At 30.7% G+C, this 25,130-nt stretch overlaps 2 long non-coding RNA genes across 2 annotated transcripts in view; one reads left to right on the top strand and one right to left on the bottom strand.

Annotated features, from left to right (window-relative positions):
• LOC129957614 (uncharacterized) overlaps positions 1 to 25,130 on the bottom strand; it is a 269,845-nt gene that overhangs the window by 21,795 nt on the left and 222,920 nt on the right. The gene's annotated exons all lie outside the window — the stretch shown is intronic.
• LOC129957615 (uncharacterized) overlaps positions 20,751 to 25,130 on the top strand; it is a 53,938-nt gene continuing 49,558 nt past the window's right edge. The window contains exon 1 of the long non-coding RNA XR_008782794.1: positions 20,751 to 20,845. This is a non-coding gene — a long non-coding RNA (uncharacterized LOC129957615). The remainder of the gene's footprint in view (positions 20,846 to 25,130) is intronic.

The raw sequence follows: 25,130 nt of genomic DNA, 5'->3' as shown, positions 1-25,130 counted from the left end.
GGATGACACATGAACTGGCACCCCTTTTTGAAAACCTCACCAATTATTATCTCTTAATTGCTTACTTGTGCATAAAAATTATTAGTCTAAAATTAATGTCCACCTTCTTTACACTCTTGTATATATTCTAACAAGAGATTTTAAAGGATCTCCACATTTTAGACCACGCTGAATTCGAAAAATACAAATTTTTTTGGAAAATGTACTGTCTGTCTGTCTATGACAAAAATAGCTCTAAAGCACTTTGAGATAGACAAATGAAATTTGCTTTAGGGTATTTGTAATGAATTTGTAGATTTTTATTAAATTGTGAACAAAATCCGCTTAAAGGAAATCTGTCTATATAAATTCGGATATAAATTAATATGATAATTACAAAACAAAGAGAGATAAATAACATTCGGTACGCAGAATTGACATCTACAGCCTAGACACCTTTAAAAGTTTAAGCCGAATGCAGCAACATATTATAAATATATATAGCCAAATTACACACACACACACACATATATATATATATATATATAATTTGAAATATATACTGACTTAAATGTATCAAATCTGGTGCGAAATTTTGTTATTACAAGTGTAGTTTCTTATCAGAATTTTATTTCAATTAGCTGGGGAAAGCGTGTCTAAAACACAAATTTAATTTTCAGATATTATTAACGCATGTCAGGGATTAATCGCCAAATTACTCGCCAAGTATGATTCGATGGATTTAGTAAAAACACTAAAATCAGTCCAGAAGTTAATATTTCCCAATATGGTGTCCTGATGCATATAAGGTGTTGTCTAGAATGAAATATTTATTTAAGAATATGCGAGAAAAGCCACTGGTTTCTTTGAGTAAATATTAAACTCTCTATCTTAGAAACATATCATTTCTTCAAACGATTTTTTAAAAAAAATCTAGACATAAAAATAGTAGACTAAATTGAATATTTTCAATTTACATTTTTGATTTCACATTTTTATTCATTTGAAAATAGATAACATTAAAACTTTTTTCCGATAGATTCAATTAAAAATAATCAGTATTCCATTTGATTTAAATATTATGTTTTCATTCTCTTAATTTTTTTTTAGCTCTTTCTTTGATAATTATCAATCATAACACCAAAAATACATCAAATGATAGCCCATTTTCATTCACCTTTCAAGAATTTCCCAATAAACAGAATTCGGATTTACGTTATCTCAACCCTATTTCAAAATCGTTTGGCCTAACAGATTTCCTCCTGTCAAATACCTCCTTAAATGGAACGATTGAAAACACGAAGCACTCGAGAAGCGTTTCGAATTTCTTTTCCGATTCCTTCCTAGTCCCCCATTTTCAACCTCAGGAAAAATTACAAATTCGAACCGCCTGCTTTTGGTGCACCCCTAAATTGGATTTCCCTCTATTTCGCATCATCTTCTCTTGGTTTCGTAGGAAAGAAAATAGTTACGCAAACGATAAGTAAACGGCATTCGGTCTCGCAGCGTTTCGAGAAGTGGAACGTGGAAAAGCGCCGAGGGACGTTTAGAATAATGGAATACTGGAGAGATGCCCACCCGAAAGGCGAAGAAGGTTTGAAGCTCGGGAAAAACAACGCTAATGGAACTGATGTAGGAATTTTTATCTTTTAAATATAATCGGATAAAACACATATCTGCAGTCTTCAGACATACCTTGTGGCTTTGTACAAAAATCGCTATAGGGGTATTAAGCATTATAAAGATATATCCGGCATTTTGGAAAGCAAATGGTTTATTCGGGGTTATGGGAAACGATTTATAAATTGTACTAGAAAATAATAATAGAGGTTGGAGAAATTCTATAAAAATGTATTTGAATGATAAAAAGTCATAGGCATGTGCATGTTTCGTTAAAACTCTAAAAGAACATAATCGAGGAAAGGACACGTTTTAAAAAATTATTTTTGAATGATAAAAAACCATTGGCATATATATGTTTCATTAAAATTGTAAAAGAAAATAATAATGAATGAAAAAAAAAGTTTATGAAAGCATATTTGAATGATAAAAAGTTATGGGAATGTGTATGTTTCGTTAAAATTGTGTGACGGATTGTGATGAGTGAGGATAGAACCTGGGACCTTGTAGTTCGCAGTCCAGTAACATGACCATGATACGAAAGTAATTGCTCGTGCAGCGTAGCTGTTAACTGGCTTATAAGCTTCACCACAGACTCTCCCTCCAGTGAGTGGGAGGTGAGACGAACGATATGTCTGTTGAGTGGTGATGTATTAGCTATTGATTCTAATGCGCCTGTATCCATTTGAGTAGCGCCAAGCGTTATGGAGGGTGAGCAATTGCTTTTGTATCGTGGTCATGTTACTGGACTGCGAACTACAAGGTCCCAGGTTCTATCCTAGCGCATCACAACCCGCCACAATTGTAAAAGAAAATAATAACAGATGAAGGAACAATTTTGAAGAAAATGTATTTGAACGATCAAAATTCATTTCATGTGTATGTTTCTTTTAAATGGTGGAAAGAAAAATTTTAAGAAAATATATTTGAATAATAGAAAGCCATGAGAATATAAATGTTTCGTTTAAATTATAAAGGAAAATAATAACAGAGAAAAGACAAATTTTTTAAATGTTTTGGAAAAAAGGCATGGGCATGGATATATTTCGTTATTTGAATTGTTATTATCGTTATGCATATATAAATAGTTTACAGACGAGAAGAAGTGTTCTTTTCTAAACTTTCTTGCATACTCTCAAATAAACGTGTAACTCCCCTCTGCCAACATAAAAGTGTGGGCCAAGTAAAAGTTAGGAATGCCTCGAGTACTCAGATGTTTATTTTTAAAACCCCACATATAAAAATTGTGTTCTTCGTGGTATAATAATAAAAATGTATACATGTGTAACAATTGCATGACATTGATGAACAGTTTACTGGCGAGGAATCTAAACAAACATTTTTCATGTGATTAATCACTGAAATACCAGGAAATTAAATGGAATACGCATTTCAGATTAAACTTCTAATTGGAAATATGCAATAGAATGAGAAAATATTTATTTTTTACCGATAGAAGTCTAACCAAAGGATTTTCTGTCATCAAAGTATTGTAGAATTCGAAAATCTTTCTCCCAACTGAAATGGTTCAAAATTGCATTACATTAAGAAATCAAAGACTTCATAACATTATCAATATTAATTGTTTAGTGTGTGAATCGTTTAGTATATTAAATTTAGTATGTGAAGAAAATTTTTGATAAATATAATGGATACGATGATAAAATGTAGCACTGTAGGGTTTTTCAGAAGTACATATTTATTGACTTAAACAATATGGAATATGATCCTTTTCGTAATTTAAATCCTTCATCAAATTGGAAACATATGCTTATCTCTAACGGTTTATTAATAAATTAATAAGTCTTGATTAGAGTCTAATTCTTATCTTTAAAGATTAAATAATTTATGGATTAATTGCCTTGATTAATCGACTTTTGATTAATCAATAAATTATGTTATTTATTAATTAATCTAATTAATAAATAATATGTCTAAGTTAATTGTTATTAACTTAATAATTTATTTATTGACTTGAGTCGACCTTTCCTATCTAAAAGTTAATTAATTATTTAATTGGCCTTTACGTCGACCTCTTGCTTATTAATACCCAAACAATTATCTGAGGGAATTCCAAATAATTAATATTTTTTTTATTCTATTCTTTTTATATAATTCTTTACTTTTTCATAATACAAAGAAGACATGCAAATGCCAGCGTCCTGGCATAGGGGCAGCGCGTCTTCCCCTTCATCTGGGCGTCTCGGGTTCGAGTCCTGGTTCGGACATTATTGTTCTCCATCTGTGTTCTATCTGTGAGGTGTGTAAATGTGCCACCCTGTAAAAAGGGGCGATGCAAGCGAATGTGACGCATGAGTAGCTAAGACATACTCTTGGCCCTAGATGGCGGTCCTGACAAAACAAGAGACGCTCTCTCGGCTTCAAATCGTTGACTTCGCCAGCGGGCTTGTCCATGACATGTGCCACAAGAAACAACAACAGATTGTAATGGTGAAAAATTTCAATCTCAGAATTTTAAGGAATTTTCATGTTTAAAATTACTTTGCATAAGAGATAACAAATTGCATTAATAACTTTTGCTAATGGTCTGCATTAACTCAAATGTTTAACCATTTTGACCATTGAAATTATGTATCTGGTTTCGACATTACTGATCTTAAGTAATTTTGGACAATGTTTTCCTTTTTGTCCGTCCGTGAACATGCAAAAGGAGTAATTCAAAAACGCAATAGGTTAGATAAATGAAAATTAGATAATGATTTTAATTGAAGAATTCTAGATCTAGTTTCGAATTTTGGACTGAGTCTTTCGAAAAGAGTTATCGTATTTCATAATAATCTAATAATAATTCTATAATAACCGTATTTCATAGTCTATGCCTTCGTGGAATAAGTGAAACAATACGTATAACGAAAACGATATAAAGTCTTGATATTAAAATTGTAGATTTATTGTTATTTTGGGTTTAAACATCACCCGGAAAGAATAATAAGTGCATACACATTTTTCTACTTTTTATTTCAAAATATTGTTACGAATCTGTGATGCGACTTCCCAGCATAGTTTTTTCCATAGGAGGTCCCAGAGCTTGGCGACGAATTTGGCGAGTTTGGCGCCAAAATAGATTATACCCGAAACATCGACAATTTTCCCGAGCCGGCCAGTAGGAACCGAGATATGCCTCGAACGTTCCTGATTGGTTGAGAGAATTCTAGCTCCGCCTCCTGAGACCTATAAAAGGAGCTGCAGCTGCCGGGTCGTCGTGAACCAGATCGGGGTAAGTAGTCGGGATCGACGGTGAAAAAGTGGTCTTCCAGGGATAAGCGGAGCAGCGACGGAGTCAAACTAGTGCTGAACTAAGCTGTGCGCTACTGTCTGCAGTAGAGTCTTGTTGCATGCTGCACGTCCCGGCTGAAGATAATCGTCTTCTGTGCTGTATATAGTTGTCGTCTTTGTGCTGTCCTGTGTGTCTTCGTGTAAATAAACGTCGTTGTTTCATTTTCTACTGCCGCCTGCTGATTGAGTGTTCTCCACACCATATAACTCCCACTATCCAAACGAATCCCGGAAATTTCGTAACAATATAAAACAAAACATGCAAAATTTTGAAAGAAATTGAGGAATTCAAAGGTTGAACATACTAGTTGGTATAAAATTCTTTCTTTCGCATGAGTTTAATAGTTTAGAATCATAAAATTCATAAAAACTTTATGTCATTCCTCGAAAAAGAGTTCTAAGTTCTTTCAAATATTTTCTGTAAAGTTCTTAGCGAAAACAAATATACGTTTAGCGGAGTAAAAAATAAATTACTTCTATTATGTAGCCACTCGTTCATTGTATATACACTTCCTTTACAGTAATTTTTCATCAAATATATGTGAAATCTTTTACGAATGTTATGAAAAACTATTATTAAAACCCAAAAAAGAAATGAAAGTTGAGTAACATAAAACTACTTTGTTTTTTAAAAGTAACTTTAAATTTCTCAAACATCTGCAAAAAGAATTTTATAAAGGAATGAAAAACTAATTAAGCTTTTTACAAAGAACTAATATTCCATTTCTCTATGGGTGACGTCAAGCAATTTTCGAACTTTTTTTATTACGATAAAGATTTCTCGTTAATTTTATAAGTTTTTAAACAGCCAAATATAAGCACTTTAAAAATAAAGAATTGTGGAACTCGTTTAAAATCTTGAAGATACTTTTTCCCAAATTGCTGCGTTAGGAGGTTATTAAGCTGATAAGTCGTTTTTCTAGAAGCACGTGTCCGGTAGTTATGTTTTCCTATCCTTCATAAACTTTCTCTTGCGCCATGTCTCATGTGATACCAAGATTATCTAATATTAATTTAATTACAAAATAAAGTTGGATATTTCTTATTACCATTAAGTTCAAATATTACCATTAAGTAAATGAAATTTTGTTACATACTTAAAAAGTCGTTTAATGTTTCCACTAGATTTCCAAAAAGTAGCATTTTCCTTTTTTTTTTCTTTTAAATTTTTGTTGTACGAAGTGTTTCACTAGATTACAAATTTTCAGAAGAAGATGAGTACATTTAGAGGACTCGGAATTATACAATAGTGTTGGTTTGGGAATGCGTGTCAGTCAAGATAGATGGCGCTGCGAATATACATGTTCCCTTAGAGAATCTTCATTTCAGCATACTGTTCATTCTCGGATTCGGAAACCCTCGACGCTTTTGCACAGGTGTAAGGAACACTTTATTTCATCAAAAAAGGAATGGAAGAGAAGATGGAAAGAGTACATGTATGCACTTACCAATAGGGTGAACTCAGATTATTCGTGGAATCAGGAGGCGTAATAACATCTCATATTTCTGTGTACCATCCCTTAGCAAAGTACAAAAGTCAGGAAGTGCCATTCTCAAGATTCTGAAATGTATAGTACTTCTATTAAGATTTAATGAATAATAACCAATGACGTCTTCTTGAACTGATGTTGACCATTAACTAATAACTTAGCAGTGACATCAGAGTTAATGTCAGCCAATTCGAAATGCATAATTCATGTCAAGTTGTGAACAATATGAAATCCAAATTTGAATTTTGAAAATTCTTTGACAGTCGACTTAAGTTTCACCATACATTTTTTTGGATTGTAATAATAACTCTAGATGGAGAGATTCAATCTTCACATATTTTTCCTTAACCAAGAGAGAGAGAGAGAGAAGAAAATAATAGAGAAAGTGAATGTAAAAGAAGTTAATGTTTTCTTTTAATTGAAAAAAGTGATAAAATAATGTGGCGACTTCTTAGTTCGAAATATCGATACTGTTATGTGGAAGTTCGAAATAGTTATACTGTTATCGTTCGTAATAGTTATACTGTTATAGTTCGAAATAGTTATACTGTTATCGTTCGTAATAGTTATACTGTTATAGTTCGAAATAGTTATACTGTTATCGTTCGAAATAGTTGTACTGTTAAGTGGAAGTGGAAAATGTTATTTTTACTTATTATTTGTGAATATTGTTTCTAAATTCAATCCTTTCAGTTTATCAGTGGTACGCTGATGGATATGGAAGTTCGAAATAGTTATACTGTTTATAATTTGTTGATTTGTTATGTAGAAGTTCGAAATAGTTATACTGTTTATAATTTGTAGATTTGTTATGTGGGAGTTCGAAATAGTTATACTGTTATCATTCGAAATAGTTGTACTGTTAAGTGGAAGTGGAAAATGTTATTTTTACTTATTATTTGTGAATATTGTTTCTAAACAATCCTTTCAGTTTATCAGTGGTACGCTGATGGATATGGAAGTTCGAAATAGTTATACTGTTTATAATTTGTTGATTTGTTATGTGGAAGTTCGAAATAGTTATACTGTTTATAATTTGTAGATTTGTTATGTGGGAGTTCGAAATAGTTATACTGTTATCATTCGAAATAGTTGTACTGTTAAGTGGAAGTGGAAAATGTTATTTTTACTTATTATTTGTGAATATTGTTTCTAAATTCAATCCTTTCAGTTTATCAGTGGTACGCTGATGGATATGATTACGTGATATGATGTGGGTAACTGTGTGATCATTGGTTAGGATCATTGAATCTTACTAGAGAATTCTGAAATAAAAAATCGCTTTGGGAAGGCTCGGGAATCTTGCGGTACAACGCCATCTATCTTGCCCAGTACGCATTTCCAGTAAATGATTTTTTTCTATGTGACTCCGAGTCATCTAGGATACCTTATTCCTCATAAACGTTTATAACCTTATACTGAGACACCCTGAACACAGGAACTCTAAAATTATGGGACAAACTTTAATGATAGGTCTGTCATGCACAGACAAATAGTTTTTATAATAGAACACGGAGAGCATTGTTAATTATGCAATGTATACAAAAAAGGATACACAATATAAAATGTACAACCCAAATTTACATTTACCAAAAAAGCCAAATTTGCAAACAATAGAACTATATTAATTCCCTACAATGTGTGCGTCATTTCAAAAGTAAATTCGTTGAACACTTGAATTGCGCTTCTAGTTTATAATAAGTAATTCTCCATATGACTTGTAATGCTATTATTAATGCAATTGCCTCATTAAATTATTGTAAATTTATATTTGTTAAACTGATGCCTTATATTTATTTTAGTACAGCCATCTTCTTTAAGATTGGTGTCTCGCGTTCTATTGCAAAATGTCGAACTTTTTCTAAAATTTGTTTCATAATTATAAATTTAATTTGTAAATTTATTTATATAATGAAATTTACAATTACGTAATGAATTACATAATGTTAATTTATAATTACATAATGAAGTATAAATATATTCTTAATTTCATATTAATTATTTATTTTTTACTTGCGGATACAGTACTATCTCTACTTTCTGAATCAAGTTAATTCATTAATGATTTTGAATTTGCTGTTAAACACGCACGACATTTGTATTTTGAGTAAAGAAATCGTTTATTAAAACTCGGAAAAATAACAAGTGCGTAGCTTTAATATTCAGTTTTGTATTTTTTTATTAATTAGTTATATGCAAAAATCATCTGGAAATTGAAAACTGAATGCTGCTGAAGTTGCTTTGTGAAATACAAAACGTAAGAACGCTTATAGAAACTTCTATGAAAACTATTTCAGAATAAAAATTTATATGAAAATTGTTGTAATAACGGTTTTTTTAAATAAAATATGTATTTAAATTAGATTAAAACTGATGTTTGTTTCATGAAACTTCATTTTGATATTTTAAAATGATTTATCTTTTTCACTTGAAGTAAACAAACATTCAATAATTAACTAAATCTAATGTTTTATTTTTAACTGCACTCTTTAATTTTATGCTGTACACTTTTTAATTACTTTTTAAAAACTTGTATTAAAAACTTTTTACTAAAAAATTCTTTTTCATAGTGGACAAAAACAGCCAGAAAATTATTTTAAAGTCTTATCTTTTCACTTGATTAAGATATTAAAATCATTCATTATTTATTTAAGTTTTTTTTTTTTTTTACATTTTTATGGATACCGATTAAGTGATAATTTATCATTAAGTTAAATATCTATTTTTATAGTTACTTAATTTATTATTCCTATAATGTCGCCAAAAATACCTGTACTAAGTATTGGAACCTCCCATGAATCCCATCTTGAAATTAACTCTCACAAATTTCAGGTTGGCCAAATTTTTACTTATCTTGGTTCTATAGTTACTGATGACAATAGCATAGTCAAGAAGATTCAAGGTCGCCTAATGAATGCACATAAAGCCTTTTATGGACTAAAATGATTTTTTAAATCATCACTATTATGAAGAAAGACAAAATGTTCACTATATAAAACCTTAATTAGACCAATACATATCTATTGCTCAGAGACCTGGACCCTAACCAAAGTGGAGAAAATAAAACAGCCATTTTCGAAAGAAAAATTCTGCGAGCCATCCTTGGTGGGATAGAAATCGATAGCGTTTGGAAAAGAAGATATAACTTTGAGCGTCGGCGTCCTGGCATAGGGGTAGCGCGTCTTCCCCGTGATCTGGGCGTCCCGGGTTCGAGTCCCGGTTTGGGCATGGTTGTTCTTCTGTTGTTCTATCTGTGAGATGTGTGAATGTGCCCTCCTGTAAAAAGGGGTTGTGCAAGCGAATGAGTGATGCGTGAGTAGCAAAGTCGTACTCTTGGCCCTAGTTGGCGCTGCTATAAAAAATAAGAGACGTTCCCCCTCAGGCTTAAATCGCTGTCTTCGTAACAGCGGGCTTGTCAGTGGCAAGTGCCATAAGAAACAAACAAACAAACATAACTTTGAGCTTATATAAATTCCATAAAGAGCCAGATTTTATAAATTTCATAAAAATAAATCGGATGAACTGGGCGGCTCATATATTTAGAATGGATGATGATTCCATATTTAAAAAAAATTATTTTACATAAACCTCTAACAAGTAGGAGATGGGGTAGACCCAAAATGATATGCATGGAGTCAGTGGAGATAGACTTTCTGGCTATCCAGGAGAGAAACTGGCCCACAAGTGTCGAAAATAGAATGCGGTGGAACAGAATTCAGAGGAAGGCACTGGCCCACCCTGTCCTGTCTAGCGAATTAGGATAATGAATGTTGCCAAACTGGATCGCATGAATAATTTACCGATTTCAATGGATTGTCATGGAATGCTTGAACTCAAGGCTCTTAATTTCCGTATATAACAGGTGAATAAATCAATGGCATGGTCATGAGATTACTTAGTAAATAGTTGTGCAAAATAAATGGGGGATCAACGTATTGGATGACAAATAATAATAATCGGAAAAAAATAAACGAAAAGTAACGAAGAAAATGTTGCATGAATGAATTTCGGTAAATTCGATCTAGAGTCAAATCGCTGGTAAAGCTATATTGATATCCTGTGGTTCTGGAATTTTTGCTGTCTCCAATTTACGACCATCGATTCCCAACATAACAATAGTTTCCTGATTTGAAAAAAAAATCTTTTATAAAAGTTGCTCTAAGGAAACTAAAACCTCAAACAATATCTTCCTCTTATTAAAGAAAAAAACACAGTCAAAGTATGGGAAGGGACCTGTAAATGTGTGGACTACAAAACAGGACATCCGCCAGAAAAAAGAGAGGCTTAGGATTCAACTCAGGTCGGGTTAGAAAATCCCTTTTCTAATGTTACGAGAGAGAAATTGGGATTTTATTTGGAAGAGGTGTGTATGGGGGGGGGAATGCTCTAAGAGGGAGGGAAAGAGGTATTAGAGGTGCAGGAGCAATAACTTCCACACAGATCGTTCAAACTTTCTAGCGACAAGAGATTGCATTTGATCTTCAGAAGGGAAGTTGTGTGACTGGAATGTGTACAGTGAGGATGAGGAGATGGAACAAAATTGAAGAGATGTTGTTCCATTTTTGGAACCCGAGTCACGTTTCAGCACCATAAATTTAAAGAAAACGTTCACATAGAGTAATTTTAGATACTTTTATGGATTTTTCAGTTTTTGAAAATTTTATAGCTTGATCTAGGAGGTTTGGGGACAATATGAGGTAAGGAAGATTCTAGAAAAGGTCACAATTTCTCTTTTCTTACTCATAATGGATGCAATGTGACATCATATATTATGTGTGAAATCAAAGACAGCACAGTATTTCGGGAATGAATCATTTTCAAATTTGAAAGATAAGGCACAATATATCTATACTTATATAAAGCTCGATGTGTGTGTGTGTGTGTGTGTGTGTGTGTGTGTGTGTGTGTGTGTGTGTGTGTGTGTGTGTGCGTGTTGGCGCTCTACAGGCCATACCGTTTGACCTACAGCTACCAAATTCGGTACATGTATACCTTACAGGTCGGGAATGTGCACCTGGGGTCCCTTTTTTGAATTTTTAATTAGAATTTTAATTATTAATTAAAAACTAACTATCCCGCCTAAATATTCTTTTCATTTTCCCCACCGCCAAATCAGTAAGGAATGTTAATGTCGGAATAAGCCATAAGGTATGCTATAAGGTAAGCCATTATGTCAGTATAAAATTATTACTCCTATTACTATCTTCCCCTGTACTAATATTAATTATTTTCATATATTATTCAATAAGATTAAAATCCCATTTAAAAGAATATTCGTAAAGGTGATTCAATTAAAGCAAGCACCGGTTTTAAAGGTTTAAATGCTCCGTATAGAATCAAAGGCGGGTTATTTATTTGTTGATTTTTAATATTGTTATTAAATTATATCTCTGTGTAGGTTATATGACGGATTAAAGAAGACAATAAAAATAAAAATTCCTTCACAAAAATATACATTTCATATATGCCTCATCGATCCTATAGGTTTAAATGCACCATCCAAAGTCTACAACAAGTTTTTTTTTGACGGATTTTTAATGATGATGATGTCGTGTCCGCGTTACCACGGAAAGGGGGTGCAGTAGCTTCTGAGGGAAAAGACCCCTGAGCCTCCGAGGGCAGAAGGCGGACTTCTAGTTCATACGAAGATGAAACTCACACACTCGCTTGCACAACCCCTTTTTACAGGGGGGCACATTCACACACCTCACAGATAGAACACAAATGAAGAACAACCATGCCCGAACCGGGATTCGAACCCGAGACGCCCAGATCACGGTGTAGACGAGCTACTATCTATGCCAGGACGCCGGCGATTGATTTTTAATAATGATATTAAATATTATCCCTGAGTAGATTTTATAACGGATTAATAGGAACAACAAATATTAAAAATATTTCATGATTAAGTCATTTCAGATTTACTTTTATATTTTTATACAAAAAATATTATCATTCTAGAAAAATTCGAGCTGGTGATTTCTTCTCGCTTCAGATATCCCTGTTGTTGTCTCTTATGGCACTTGCCATGGACAAGCCCGCTGTTCGAAGACAGCCGGTTTAAGCCTGACAGGGAGCGCCTCTTGTTTCTATAGTAGCGCCATCTAGAGCCAAGAGAATGACTTAGCTACAATCACACACAACCCTTTTCATAGGGCGGACTTCATTTACACATTTCATTCACTCATCCACAGATCGTAATTTAGACCTGAATCAGAGAACGATCACCCCTCATCCAGTACCCCCAATGGTATTACTCTCGACATGGAGGACTTTGTGAACACGACAGATTTATACGCGCGTCAGCCACAAGCACGCGGGAATCTTCGGCCGGCGGGACGCGAATCTACCGCTCTACCAACCAGGCTATCCCGGCCCTCTCAGATATCTTTAAATTAGAAAAATATTTTTTTTTTGCAATTGCATCTGTCTATTGATAACTTTGTCAATGGAAGAAAGTTAATGAAGATACTTTGAAACGATTTGATCTAGGTGATAAAAAATTTTCCATATGGATTTCACACCATATTTGTACATTTCTGAAACATTTTTAACGTAATCTATTAAGAGAAATTCTCTGTCCGAGTATAAATGAACAGTATGTCAAAAAATCATGAACAGCTGGGAGGATTATATTTTTTACAACCAGCAATTGAATAGATAATTAACAGTTTTAACATTTTAAGTGTAAATGTTTATCAAACTTTGGACCAAATATCTGAAAATGTTTATCATCTGTCAGTCATCCCTTGTAAACATGACAGCATAAAAGCACATTGACTTAACAAGGTGAAATTTGGTATATGATCGTGTGACTACAAATTTAGTTCGTTATCAAATTTTGATTTCAATCGTTAGAACGTAAAGAACTCCAAATTATGGATTCAGTTTTCTGCCACTTGTGTATTAACCGCCTTCCAGTGATTGGTCGAAAATCAAATGCCCTAAGATCACATAAGAGATTTATTCCACAAATCCTTGCCCCGTTAGGATTGAACCCAAATGACTTGCAATTAAACATAAGTACGGATTTTCTTAACTAAGTTGAGAAGCATAAAAAGCTCATGCGCAAGGTATCTGAAAATAAAAATACAAGTCCTCATTGCATGCATGGCTTTTTCCAAGCCGAGGAAAGGAATTAACTTCTTTATTTGAAAGTCTGAGAGAAAGATTCAGAGTTATCATTGCAGCATCATAGCATAAAGGTGACAAACATTAAACACTTTGAAGTTTGATAGAAACATAAGGGCAATACGAGGGGTTTTTTTTAAAGCAAAAGTAACATTGATACACTTAAAATGTCTTTGCAAAGTACATTTAATTTTCAGAATAACAGTAGAGAAATTCTGTTGTTTTCATTTCCAATCAAAGTTTTTAAAGGTGAATTTTTATTCTTATTTTAATTTTTGAAGCTTCTGCAATTTTTTTGTCAGAATTTTAATTGCACCGATTTGGAAGTTAAAAGTTTATCTATTAAGCTTTCTGACTATGGTTGAATAAGAATTAATTATCTAATAAAATATGGCTCTTTAAAGAGCTTTTATAAAGAAACAGAAACATGTTTATCATGTCCTTCAAATCAATCGAAGGTAAGATTATATGTTCGTATCGAAGAGAAATTTTGAGAGTTTGTAGTTGTTTGCTTTTAAACATGTCATTTACACCCACATGTAATTTAGAAATAACAAGATAACTAAACAAATATATTTACTTATTAGTTACAGTTTCCCCATGATTTATTTCTCGGTTTGAAAGTCAAATCAAAGCATTTCAACTATATGACTATTCCATGATTGGAATTGTTGTAATCTTATGTTATAGTATCTGAACGGTTTCTCAAATTTAGGGAAAGCATTTTAACCAAAAAGCGTTGGTGATGCAATCTGTGAATATAAAGAAAACGCTCCAATGCAAGAGTATATGAACTAACTTGTATGTAAAAGGCATCAGTCTTATAAGCCAGTACAGATGCTGTAATATATTATTATGCCAAATCCATCAAGTGGATTTATGAAAAAAAGTCTAACAAACTCAGTTACGGAAAAGGACGCTTTATTCTACACAAAATATCAAGAACAAAACGCAGACGAAACTCTCACAAAATAGCGCTTGTAGAAATCAACAACAAGCAAGCAGAAAATCCTTATTAAACAACTCCAATAGCTCAAAGCGTTCAAATAATTTACATGCGATCAATACTCCAACAGTGAATTCACACGACTAACGGCTACAAAAACTGAAATTTTATATTCACCGTGATAGAGAAATGAAGCTTCTAGAAGAGTTTGAGACTGACACGCTGCCTACTGCGTTACCGAAGCTTCAAGATTCTAGAAGGATATTGTATCTTGGTTCCTAACTGAGGCAAAGCGAAAGTTTCAATAGTTTTGAAAATTTTCATTTTCATCATTCAGTGGACTCCAGTGTTGTTGCTATAGTCGGAATCATCAACCTGGCATCTATTCTTCAGGCATTAAAATGTGTGTATAATCTTTTCTTTATTCTGAACCTAACTGCGTAGGGAAGCAATTTTTCATAATCGTAGAAAAATGTAAAGGGTAACATGCTTATAGTGCAGGTCTGATTATGGAAGGAGAACAGTGTCATCGTATAACATTTGAACCTGCTCATTTGGATAAAAACAATTTTAAAATACAAGGTCCTCTTTCGTTATGTTAAAATGATAAAGAAAAAATCTCCAAAGTAATGTATGCCACTACTACAAAACATGTAACAGAATCATAAAATTCCAATCTTGGATTAAAAGAGGCATAATAATCCATTAAAGCCTTTCTGACACAAATTTATCACTTCTTCTACTAGACACCTTCTAAGTACTTTTGATCAGAGACTATAATAGACATATTTACCTTCAAAGAAATTTACTGCTCAAGTTCTGAGAATAGTTATATTGTTTGTATTGCCTTGGAAACAATTCATATTATAGATTAATTCGGTAACGATATAGTCTCTTCTTGTGAGGCTCATCTGTTTTCATTAATCTTGACAGTTACTTCTGAAAATGAACCCATATCTTTTTATTAGCAGGTTTACTATCATGTTGCCAGACATGGATGTTCTTTCTTTGGTCGGAATCACTAGAGTGTTCGAATTAAATTCGCAGAATACTTTTTTTTTTCTTTTCCTTTCTTGTTGTTTACCAGGTCAATGCTTTTAATGCTTTAACAAAATCCAACTCGTCCATTAAAACATTCAGTCACGTGTTTCTGCTAATGTTACGATTAAAGTAAAAAATAAAATGATATTTTTAAATGACACGTAAAAATGTTAATATTTTCTTAATATATTGATAATTCACAGAAATAGAATCTTTTTATCAATTTATTTTCTTGGCAACTGGACAAAAATCTTTTTTTTTTAATTGGTAATCCTAGGCTTCTGATTATTCTATAGAAGCAATATTGTTCATGATGTTACGAAAATATAGTTTTCATTATGAGTATTTTGTTTAATTCTATATAATAAGGTTAAAAAAAATTAAACTGAAATCTGCTATCGTAAATTTCAAATTATTGTGTGAGACCATAATTCTTTTTTAAGTCACGTATTTTCAATCCGATAGGAAAACATTATGTTCTCACATGACTCATATTTCGCAATCACTAACATTTAGAAAAGCGATGGGTTTTTATCATCTCAAAATCAACCGAGTTATAAAAAAATAATTTCTCTAGGCCAGAATTATTTTTTTTCGTGATAAAACAAGTTAAATTAGTAAAATAATCACGTGGCTATCAGATCTGAAAATCGGTCGAACTCCAAAATGGTTTTTCAAAGAAAGATTTTTTTTTTTTTTTTTACGAAAATTCAGTGTTTAAATTTATTTGGAATTATCATCTGACTACTGTTTTTGCAGTCGTCAACTTTCAGAAAAGCAATGGTTTTTTTTTTCCACCACAAAAACTTTCGAGCTCCAAAACTTTTTTCGCCAGCTAAAAAAATTGAAAATTGATATTTATTTTTCATTATATAATATTTTCATTTTCTTCACTGTGCTTCTTCCAGCGATAACTCCCTTTATTGGCCAGAAAGGAGACTCTAGTACATGGCAGACATTCACGCCAGTTTGTTGGCGATAAGTCACGAAATGTGACAGTTCTTCTGTATCATTTTTTAACAATACTAAAAGCGAAAAACTGATGCCTCAAAAGCGATAAATTTCTGCCCATGCATTTTATGGCTTCAAAAACTTCTAACTAAAACAACTTCATGTTCTCACATGATAATATATAGCTTTTCTTAAATACCAATTCGAGGTATATTTTTATTTTCACTTTTTTTTGTAGTATATACATTTTCTAATCTGTATGTGTAGTAATTTGTAGTAGAATGATCCAATTAAATTCGTGTTTTTCATTCTTATCAGATAGCAAAGCGGAATTAAAAAAAAAATGTATTTCATATTAATAGTTTAACGATCTAAATGAAATCAATATTTGGGGCGATTTTTTTTTTGTTGCCAAAGGCGAGAGGTTGTTTATAATAAAGTAATTTTATTTCCCCCTTTTTCCGATAAACAATTTTCCATCAGGCAATTTTCAGCGAGTTTCATGTCCTAAACACTTTAGCATGCTTTGGACATTTACTTCAAAGCAGAATTTTATATTTAATTAACATAATATTGCTTTAGGATAAGAATATTTGAAAATTATTATTTACAAAATTTAAGCACCATACAATCAAGTTAGATAAATAATTGATAAAATAAAATTCATGTAACAATTTTTTTGAACTATCGATTTCAAACTCTTTGTTTTCTCATGTATGGAGTATAGAGAAAATATAGTTATCTTTAAGAACTTTCAGAGTTCACAAACACAATTTTGGCATTGTGTCTGTCTGTCTGTCTGTGAACACGATAACTCAAAAACACTTAGAGTCAAACTGTTCGCATTTGACTAAAGATCGGATTTTGAACGAGATTCATTCAAAGGAAATCGATCTGTCTGTCTGGTTGTTCAAATACAAGTAAATTCGATACATTTAAAACATAAAGGGATAGATAACTAAAATTTTGTATTTAGGTTTAGTATCTATAATGCAGATTCTTAAGAATTTGTGAAAAAATTTACCATACTTGCGCATGCATTTAAACTTAGTAACTCATGAAAGCGATACTTGAAATCGATGAAATTCAGTATGTTATCGTTTAAATACAAATGCAGTTCCATGTCAAATTTAAACTTCAATCGATCGAAAAATACATATTTTCGTGATAGATTCAATAAAGATTAACATAATTTATTTGTAGCAATCAAATTATTATTATTATTATTAAAGCTCGATTAACATAAATTATCTGTAGTTCGTAATTGTATACACCGTTAATATTCATGGCAATTGAGGGCACGCCCAAAATCTACTTTATACGGGGGGGGGGGAGATAAGAAATTCAGAATATGTGAGAAAGTTAAATGTAGACCATCCCAATAGATTATCGAATTAGTTGGTACAATGAGCTGACAAAGAAAACGTTTTTATAAAAATTTGGATAGTGAAAAGAGTCCCAAAATGGATACAAGATTTGAATTTGCTACCACTCGTGCAGTAATGTGTTGGTAACCTTATTAAAATAAACTTTTGACAACTGGTATTTTAGGATTAGTAAAAATAGAACTTTACACGATAGAACAACGTGTTGAAGCAAGATTTGAATTAAATAAAAAGTAGTTTTTTTCTTTTAAATTGTTATATTTTTATTGATTCGTAAGTTACACTGGACAGTGTTATGCATGGAATAACACATGAGCAAATGGCAGCCACGGTTTTTACTGGCACCTACGCAATCTCTTTCGAAATTTCCCATGACCAATTTGCACAAATGTGGCTGAATTTCTTTGATGTAGTGTTTAATTTCCTATTTAAATGTACGAGGGCGTGCGGTCTTTTTGGCATATATCTTTGACTTCAAATAATCCCATTCAAAGAAAGCCAAAGGTGTTAAATCACACGATCTAAGGGGCCAATTCTCAAATTTTCGAACTGTGGACTCCAGACTTTCATTATTTTTGAAATATTGTTCAACAATGAAAATACGTTGTTCTATCGTGTATCAATCCATTTTTAATCAACCCAAATTATCAGGTATCAAAGAAATTTTATAATAGAGTTGCCAGCACTTTACTGCACGAATGGTGGCAAATTCAAATCGTGCGTTAATTTTTGAACACCCTTTATCTACCACTCCATTTATCTGTTTACAATGAAAAAAGTAACGAAATGGATACTAAAAAAAGTCACTTGTTCCATTCTGAAAAATATCGTCTCTAAAATTTTTATACTGACTGACTTCAAACAGAGAATATTTTTCTTACAAAAAGAACCCATTTATTTCTTATAACAGACCCATTTACTTATTTATTACATTAGCTCAATCTAGAGACGGTAATATATTTCGTTACCAAAAGGAAAGTAACTAGATAATAGAATTTAAGCCTTGGATGAACAGATGACGATAATCCATTTAAGTCTTTCCGATGCAAACTAATCACTTTCTCTTTTAAAGAGAGCTCAAAGCACCTTTGACGACTGAGACATGAATGAGAAATATTGGCCTTAATAAAAACTCACCACTCGAGCTATGTAAAAAAAAAAAAAAAAAAAAAAAAAAAAAATCTTTTTTTTCTTCTTGTTGCCATAGAAACAACTTACGTTACAGATAAGAGAATAGAGAATTGTACTATTTTTCTTGCAAACTTTTTCTCCTTTTATAGCAAACGGTTTTTTTTTCTAGAGATTAATATACCATATTTTGTTACATTTTTTTTTCTTTTGTCATAATCTGGGTGTCGACTGGTTGGAATTTCTTTTAGGTTTCCCTGCTGCCATTAAATTTAGATAACCATTCCTTTGATTGCCATTTTTATTTTGTAACTTTGATTCTTTGTTTCAATCCGAAAATGTTCTTAAAGAAATCTTGTCTTTTAAAGTTAATTGAAAAATAAATAGGAATTTGTAAAATTCTAATTTTAGTGTTAAAATGCTTTTTTTCATTAACTAGAATATTTTTTTGGAAAAGAACATTTTAAAAATCTATTTCAGTAACATAATGTATCTTCGCCAAATAACACAAAGATGTGTCAAACAATATCACATTAAGAATAAAAACATTTTTAAGCTACAAGTACTTATAGAGTTTTAAAGTTGTTTTGTGGACCTTTAATATTACGAATATGGCCTATCATAATAATGTTTATAATTTAGAATATCTGTAATAATGCTTCTAATTATCTTTAAAATATAAAGCAATTTATTACATAGAAATTTAAGCGTAACAACGTAATTTTTCGTTCACAACATATTATTAACGTAAATATACGATGAAAAAACAGCTCAAATTCATATTAATAAATATAAAGCTCTATATTTTGATCTATTTACTTTTTGATAGCAAGTTTTATTATGAAAGTGTTTCAAAAATTTCAATTATATATTAATAAATCCTTTAAAAATAATCAATGTACTTCGAAACATGTTTTTGTACAAAAATATTTGCAATAGTTTTGCATCATGTCTGTGATATCAATTTTTTAAAGCAAAATGCGGTTCTCACATTATAAAGATTTTTTTAAATACTTTTATTATATTTTATCTTAATATTTTTTTGTTTTGTTTTAGTAGCTACTATTACCCATGTGCGCGTGGCAACAACAGCCATGTTCTTTACTGTGTGCATTTTATTGCTAATGTAATTAAAAGTAATTTTTTTAAATATTGGAATTTTATTTATTTCAAGACATTAAACATTTTAAAATTCATACTTCCAATTTTTGTCTTTATATAAAAAAAGTAATATCCAAAAGAGATTTGAATATCTAAATAATGATTTTAAAGATAGCTTTATAAATATGTCAATTAAAGAACGTATTTTTTTTCCTTTATTCGGAAAAAAGTACTAGTTTGTTTGAATTAAATACAACAATTCCTTCTTGAAAATGAATCAAAAGCGATATTTATATGCAATTTTAAACAGATAATTGGAAATATTTATCAAATATTGAAAGAATTTACAAAACTTCTGTGTTTTTAAGTTTACAGTAAGAAAAATTCTGGTATATATCGAGAAAAAACGGAAGTTATTTCGTATCTGAAGATCTCCAATTACTTTATAAATTCGTCCGGAATCGTGTTAAACGAAAGTAATTTCGAAAACTTCTGTTAATACCGAAAATACTTTTGTTTGTATGGGGAACTTTTCGCCGATCCCAATTCAGGGCGCTCTTTTTTCTGCTTCTTCTGTTTATATATTTATTTTCTTCAGAAGAAACTGAACCCTGGGGAAAAGTCTGTTTATTTAGAGCTACGACGTTAGCAGAATTGGGAGCTGTTGCCAGAAAATGCTAGACCATTTGTTTAACTGCGGAGATAATTCACTAATAGTCTAAAAGACAATAACTACTCACGAAAGGTTGGTCATTTTAGCGCTGTTACAAATTTCGGTAAGTTTGGCTAGTTTAATATTTTTTGTTGTTCTGAAATTTGGAATTATGAATCTGTAATAAAAAGTTGTTAAATATTTATGTAAGTTTGGCTGGCAGATATTCTTTTTATTCTAAGGTTTGTGAATTTATAATAAACCGAAACCTGGTATTTATTACTACCTATATAAATTTTAGTAAATTTCCTTATATTATATGGATTTTTTTCGCATATTTTGATAAATTACAGGACTTTAAAATTATGGAACCGCCCCCTCTTTTGACATGCAGCTTTTAGATTATCTTATGTAAAGAAAGTGTAACCAGTTTTATCAAAATAAGCAAAGTGTCTTTCATATTTTGCATATTTTGATAAAATATGCAAATATGAAATATGAAATAATACTATTTTGATATTATCTATTTATTAAAATTTATTTGATATTACCTAGTTACAAAAAATATTAAATTTAACTGAAGAAAGGCACATATGTTTAGAATGAATTTCTGAATTAAGTACAATAGCAGCTTCAAGTAGTCATTAAATATAAATTATTACTATAGCAAAAAAAATTATATCTTGAAATGATTAGTAGCTTAATATAATTTTACATACATTGATTTATTTCATTACATGCTATTTTTCATTTAAACATACTACATACATTCTTTTACATATGATATTTACTTTATATATGCATATCTCAATTTCGAGAATTCCATGTTCGATATCAGATACCGCCGAATTTCCTGGCTAGCTTTCTTACAAAGATTCATGATAAAAAGTAATTTTATATTAGCGATCTATCTTTAAAATATGAAAAAAAAATTATCAAATACTCGAAAGAAAGAAAGGCCCGAGCACATTTTTGAAGTAAAAACAATACCAGTATGAAACAACCAAATATACATTGTTATAAAAGTAAAAAAACGGTCTTGATATGTATATATTTAATCTTTTCATATCATTTTAATGTGCATTGATTTATTCCATAAAATGCCACATTTTCCCTTTATTTATGATATTTCCTTTACATATATATCTCTATTTTGAGACTTGAGAATTCCGTCTTCGATACCAGGTTCCACCAAAATTCCGCCGTAGCCGTGAGAGAGGCTTCTTGTAAAGGGTGTTCCAAAATCAGCACAAGATTTGAATTTGACACCATTCGTGCAGTAAAGTGTTGGCAACCCTATTTAAGAAAACCATTTGACAGCTGATGGTGTAGGGTTAGTAAAAGTGGAACGTTACACGATAGAACAACGTGTTAACGCAGAATTTGAATTAAGTAAAAAAAGCATAATTTTTTTTCGTTAAATTATTATATTTTTTATTGAATCGTAAAGTATTCAGGAAAGGGTTATGTATGGAATAGCACATGGAGCAAATGGTCCCCACGGCTGCCACATACGAACTCTTTTGCCGAAATTTTCCGTTACCATTTTGCACAAATTTGGCTGAATTTCGCTGATCCAGCTTTGAATTTCCTTTTTCAATGCCCGCGTGCTTTTGGACTTGTTGACATAAAACTCTGACGTGAAACAATCCCCTAAACGGGAATCGAATAGTATTAAATCACACGTTCTAGGGGGCCAATTCTGTTGGGGCGAACTGTGACCGCCAGATTTTAATTATTTTTGAAATATTATTGAACAATAAAAACACTTTGTTCTATCGTTTAACACTCCATTTTAGTAGTCCTAAACTATCATTTGTCAAATGGTTTTTTTAATGCTGTTGCCAAACTTTACTGCACAAATAGTCGCAAATTCAAATCTTGCTTTAATTTTGGGACACTCTTTTCTTGTAATCTTCCATGACTAAATATTTTACAGCCATTTTTGATGTGAAAAGTTATAATCGATATTTTCGTTTTCATCACCTGACTATTACTTAAAGCTCTGAGATACGTTCAATCGAGCATTCGCGTTGTTCAAATTCGATACTAACTTAACTAAATTAATTCCGTTACACATATTAGCATCGAAAATAAAATTGGGAAATTTGCTTTGAATGCTTTGCAACTTTTATCCCTTAATAGCTATTTACGTAAAAAAACTTTCCTGAAATAAATTTGGTAGTGTGATGGTAAAGTAAACATAAGTTTATTTAAAAAAATAATTTTTTTATTTTAAGTAATTTCAGTATTTTACTTTAAATTTACATTTTATATTGTAAGTTTTATTCAATCTTACAATAATTTTCTGCTTTAATATCCTGCTAGTTGGCACCAGTGATATTATATCAAAATTTATTAACATTAATCGATTAAAACGCAGTTAATTTTTGAAAATGTTGTAATATTGTATTTTAATAGAAATTATGCGAATTTTAAAATTCATGCGTATCCAAAAATGAGCAGTAAATCAAACACTTAAAAAGCATCCATCTTTACAATCATAAGACAAATCCGAGTAAATAAAATTGTTAAAATTTTTTTTTTAATATTTTAGAAATTAGGATTGTTATACGAGAATTTTCAATCAGTATTTTAAATATATAAACAGTTCCGTTAGATCTGTATTACCTTTATCATAAATACTTGAACTCTTTAGTTACCGTGACTTCTAATAAAAAAATATCATACTTACCATGTTTAAATTTTTTTTTTTTTGGCATTTGATTTATCACTTTTCTGTAATAAATACTTTTAAATTATTGCTCTTTTTTGTTTACTCATTATTACTTTTTATAGTCCTTAAAAGTAATGTTTTTGCTTGCATTTAAATTTATTTTAAATAGAAATTTTAATAGAATTTCTAGTAATTTATTTTACTAGAAATTTTTTTAAATAGAAATGTTTCAACGTATAAAATTTTATACCATTTTTAACATTTAATAACGTATAAAAAGTTTTACATTGAGATATATTCTTAAAAGTTAACTATACTTATTTACAGCGCGATTTATAAAAAACACAAAAATAACATAGCTTTTTTATTTATAAATAGTAAAATATTCAGAATTAAATTAATAATTAAAAAATCATGCTAATAATGAAAGCTGATTTTTTTTAATGTTTTTTCTTTTGAGGAATTCAAAACAATATTAAAATTTCGTTCTTTAAAAAAGTATTACCTAACAGAAATAAAAATTAAATTATTGTGAGGTAATATACGCTGTGTCATCAGAAACATTTATTTTAAAATTCAAATTCCCCAGAAACATTTTTGAAAGTTCACTCAGAATATTTTATAATTAAAAATAACTTTTATTCATATAAGAAATATTTAATACAACTTTTCACGATCTAATTCTTTATTGTGAAAACAAATCAAATCATTATTTTTCCAAATGCGATAAATCTTTTTTTTTTCTGAAATTTCAAAATATCTTCAATAATATATACCAATTAAAAGTGAGAATCCATTTAGTCTAGTAAACGCGAATATGTTCGCTTGTTTCTTTTCCTACATCGTCTGGAACTTATCCAAAAGAATCGTCTGCAAGTAAAAAAAAAAAAAAAAAAAAGATCGATGTTGTTTCCAGATTCGTTTAGGAAGATAAAGGAAACAATGTTTTTCACTAGTGACGATAAAAATTCGCAAAAGACTTTAACAAGTTCTGTTATTTTAACGAGCTACGCTTTTAGGATACGTTTTCACAGTTAAACCAATCGTTTAACGGTAATAAAGACATATACAATTAATTAAGGCTTTCTAATTGATTGGATGAAATATTCATATCTTTAAAATCCTTCTTCCGTTTTAAAAGTTACATTTAAATTTTTTTTTCTTATAACAGCTTACTATTGATTATCTCAAGCTATGTATAAATCCAGTATAGAAGAATTCAATAAAATATGTTTCGTTTTTCAATATTTTTCAAATCATATGTATAACAGAGTTCTCCTAAACTATTTGTGGTATTATGTCAGTTTAATTATGAATAATTTTTCTCAAAAACCTTACAATCAACACTAACAAATATGATATGTTTTCAAGATAAATAAGTTATAAATCTGTGTTTAGATCTATTCTCTAGACGCAAAATTTGTTTGTACATATGACCACGAATATGATAAATCTTAAGTTACACTTAGAAAAGTAGAATTTGTCATAGGGTTTTTATTTTTAGAATCGTAGATCACTGATAAGTTATGAATCAAACAGATTAATTGTTTCTATCTCTCTCTCTCTCTTCATTTGTAGTAAATATGATATCTTAATCGTGCAACACCGATTTTGGTATTTTTTTTACAATTATTATAAATCTATATGATATTTTAGAATCTGCTCGTCGTTTGGATACATATTCTGTCCATTTCTCTGCATTATTAAGATCAGCATAAAATTAGAGGAAAGA

This window comes from Argiope bruennichi, chromosome 11, assembly GCF_947563725.1.
Source record: "Argiope bruennichi chromosome 11, qqArgBrue1.1, whole genome shotgun sequence".
NCBI lineage: Eukaryota > Metazoa > Arthropoda > Arachnida > Araneae > Araneidae > Argiope > Argiope bruennichi.
The sequence above is the reverse complement of the archived record's forward strand: the minus strand, read 5'-3'. Positions and strand labels throughout refer to the sequence as shown.